This window comes from Episyrphus balteatus, chromosome 3 (genome assembly GCF_945859705.1).
Source record: "Episyrphus balteatus chromosome 3, idEpiBalt1.1, whole genome shotgun sequence".
Taxonomy (NCBI): domain Eukaryota; kingdom Metazoa; phylum Arthropoda; class Insecta; order Diptera; family Syrphidae; genus Episyrphus; species Episyrphus balteatus.
Window position 1 is genome coordinate 42459448 of NC_079136.1, and position 4062 is coordinate 42463509.

General features: G+C 28.0%; 1 non-coding gene across 1 annotated transcript; it reads right to left on the reverse strand.

Moving 5' to 3' along the window:
- Positions 1-2838: 2838 nt before the first annotated feature.
- On the reverse strand, positions 2839-2920 carry Trnas-gcu (transfer RNA serine (anticodon GCU)). The gene has a single exon. It is a non-coding gene; the product is annotated as a tRNA-Ser (tRNA).
- Positions 2921-4062: the final 1142 nt, after the last annotated feature.

Below are 4062 nucleotides of genomic sequence, written 5' to 3' on the forward strand. Positions count from 1 at the left end.
TTTCATCAAACACCATGTATAATATTATTGAGTCTATTAATTTAAAGAGAAAAATTCAAGTGAAATTGCTTTAATGACTATTTTTATTAACATATTTGGAAATACTTGATACATGATATTATAAATTCTTCTGAACACAAATTTCCCTGAATAATATGCAATTTTTTGCATTCTAAATGATTGAGTTTTGTATTAAAATAATGTTTTATTCTGTGTAAAGTCATTTTCTGCTATAGGCAGGAGAGGGGTGAAGGTTTTCTTTTTTTGGAGTTTCGTTTGTATTTTTAAAATTAAGTGAATAACGGAAAAATTGTGTTACACAAAACTGATGCCCATTAAAAATAAAATGCACGACTGGGTCGCACGAACTTGCTCTTAGTAACTCTAAGTTGATTAAATTTTTAAGACTTTTTATATAGAAATTTGGAAAAATTTGTTTTTTAAAAAAATAAAATCAAATCTGAAATCAGATTGCTCTTCAAAACAAGTATGCAGTTTTGATTGATATATTAAGATGCATTTTTAGACAAAAAATTTTCAAAATCGTTTGAGCCGATTTTTAAAAAAACTAATTTTTTATAAATAATTTTTTTGAAAAAAAGTTTTAAAAATAAAATTCGTATGCCATTTTGTAGAAATCACTAATCAACATCTAAAACCAAAATTTCAAAAAAATTCAATGTCCCGTTTTCGAAAATTTAATTTTTCAAAAAAAAAATTTCAAAATTTTTTAAAAATCCAAAAATTATTTTTTTCGATATTTTATTTTTGGCTTATACTTGAATCATATAAATGCTTCTTTACAAAAAGTTTCGTTGAAATCGAATAGGCACTTTCGGAGATAATCGGATTTGAAAAAAAAAAAACGGTTGTATGGCAGGTACCGTTAATAATTTATTAAAAGATAGACCTTGTCTTTAAACTTATATTTGAAATTTTTAAACAAAATCGTTGGAGCCGTTTTAAAAAAAATTTAAATTTTACTAAAATCGGTGTATGACAAGTACCGTTATTTTTGGTCCAAAAAATATATTCCAAAAACCCCTCTGTTGAGTCGCCAAATAATGCTACAAACCAAGTTTTACATCAATCGGTCCATCCGTTGAGGCTGTAGCTTCGTTTACAGACAGACAGACAGACTGACAGACGAACAGACAGACGGACTTTCGGGACCCACTTTTTTGGCATTCTCTACCATCGTAATGTCATGGAAAAATGCTATTTCAACTTTTTTTTTTTACGAATGCATAACTTGATTGGGGTTGAAAAAAAAATGGTATTTTTAATTATTTCTGACAGAAGTACATATCTCTCTTATCTAAAAAAAAAAAAGTAAAATGTGGAATTTGAAAATAATTAATTAATCTAGATTTTTTATCTATTTATTTAGATATTTTTTTTTTTCAAGAACGTCAAAAATATTATGGAAAATGTCATAGGTAAGCTAATCTTTTTATTTTTTTTATTTTATTTTTACCAAAAATAGGTAGATTTTTAAAAAATTCGAATTTTTCGATTTTAAATTATCCTAATTTTCAATCAAAAAAAGTAATAAGAAAAAATGTTTTAAGTTTTGAGAGTTTTAATAGAGCATAATTTTTTATTGAAGTTTTTACTTTAAGGGGATGTATACAAATTTTTCAGCTATTGTACTAATTCTACCAAAAATGGAAGTAACCATAAAATGAACTGTTTATATTATTAATTTAATAAAGCTCTTTAACGCCTTTAGTCCATACACAAATTTGGCATTTCATCCCTCAGTGGAGCTAAATTGGACTCATTAGTAGTTTACTTATGTACTAATATTGTCAGATGATAAGTCAACTGATGAGTCGAAGTGAGCTCTAACGGAACGATATGCCAAATTTTTCTAATGGCCATATAAAGCTCAATTAAATCAATTTTTTTTTAATTTTTGCAATTCCAAAAATGCTAGCGTTGTCAATTTTTAACTGATTTTTGTTCTTTTATCTATTAAAAAAAAAAAGACAAGTGTCCATTAAAAATGAAAAAAAAAAACTGTCAAATCACATACAAATTTTGAAATTACCTTTAATGAAGAGTGAATAAATTGGGCCTTAAACCTTTTATAGTTTTGCTATCAAACCTTTTTTTCCACTTTGATTTTAAACTTACTAACGTCACCACCGTTATGCATCTTATTTCAAGATATTCTCAGACAATACAATAGTTAAAATACTTTTAATGTAAGAAACAGTAAAACACATTAAGCATTAATGTATTGAAGTTCATAATTTAGTGAATAGGTAAATAAATAAGAGTGAAATATGTACAAAAATATGCTTATGCTCTCATGGAATTACCCAATATGCATTTTCAAATGCAACGATATTATTTTTATACAAATCGATTCAAAATCGGCAACACAAAAAATGTTGGATTTCTTCCAAAACCACCAACCAATTGTTTGTTTAACAAAACTGTATATATTTTTTACCCAAATGATCTAAATCGTTTCGGTCAATGTTGTACCGATTTTCATAAAAAATATATCGTTACATTTAAAAATTAATGCGGCTTTGGTACTGGTCTGTCATTTTTATAAAGCGAATATGACTGAAAAATGTGTTTTTAAGGCGACATTGCAACCGTCTTCAATTTTTATGGCTCAAGGACATTGTAATTTATTAACAAAGAAAATGTTTTAATACTTTTTAATGTAGATCCCATTTCATTGGACATATTTACCTTATTTATAATGACAATCACATACCTTGCTTGTATAAATTATAATTATTGAGTTGTTTTAAAATATTTAAATAATATATTTGATTCGGAAATTCATTTCAATCTTTGTTGTTTCTAAAAAAAAACCGACGAGGATGGGATTCGAACCCACGCGTGCAGAGCACATTGGATTAGCAGTCCAACGCCTTAACCACTCGGCCACCTGGTCCTGTGCATGACGTTGTGATGCAATTATTTTCGAAAAAAATAAAAAAAGGCATTTAAACTTAATTGCAAATGATCCTTAAAATAAATTTTAAAAAATGCAAATCTAATTACAAAAAGGGATTTTTGGTAAGAACTTTATCATGACCCATTTTACTTGCTCTATAGGGCAAGTATTGGTTTCGTATCAAAAAAAATTTCGAGGTTTTAATCAAAACTAACATTACGATAATAGAGGAGTCCAAAAAAGTGGGTCTCGTCATGACGTCCGTCGGTCTGTCCATCCATCTGTACAAGTAGCTGCAGCCTAAACGGCTCGGCGGATTTTCATGAAATTTGGTACAGATAGTTTTTTTTTGTAATTTCCAAGGTTGGTTTTTTTTTTTTTTAAATCTCTCGGTATACGTTATAACCTCCCATACAAACTTTTCGAATTATTGCAGTTTTCTCGAAAACTGCTCTAACGATTTCGATTAAATTTGGTGTTCGTTATAGTCTTAGTGATTCTAACAAAACTGCGTTTTTAGTATTTCATACAAATTTCGGGAAACGGAAATATGGCGTTGGCGTTTTCTGCGAAACTGATATATTTTTTAGTTAATATCGCATATTTCATCAAAGACTAAACCAATTTTATTCAAAATTTGCAGACAATTTTTTTTTGTCATTTTGAAGTGTAAAATCGTCGGTCTCATAAGAAAACCTCTCAACTCCACTTTTTTTCAAAAATGATTTTTGAATGCCATTCTTTAGAAAATATGTCAGCGGAGCAACTAAGAAAATTTGGGGTCATTCCGAAAACTCTAAATAGACTTAAATTCAAATTTTGCACAGCGCGTTTCTTCTCAACTACTCTGTTGTTCGTTTACTCTTTCGTCTCTCCTGTAAAATTTTGATTCTGGGAGTTACGAGGTTTTCTCATGAGACCGACGAAATGTAAAAAAAAAAATTAAAAAAGTTTTTGAAAAACAAATTTAAAATGGAATTTATTTATTTTTTGTTCAAAATTTAACGAAAATCTCTAATTTCCAATAGTTATTTAAGATAAAGATACTTTGAACTACAAGAGCAAGTACGTGCGGCCCAGTCTTGCATTTTATTTTTATATGAATCAATTTTGAATTTTTAAGCATATTATCTAACCTT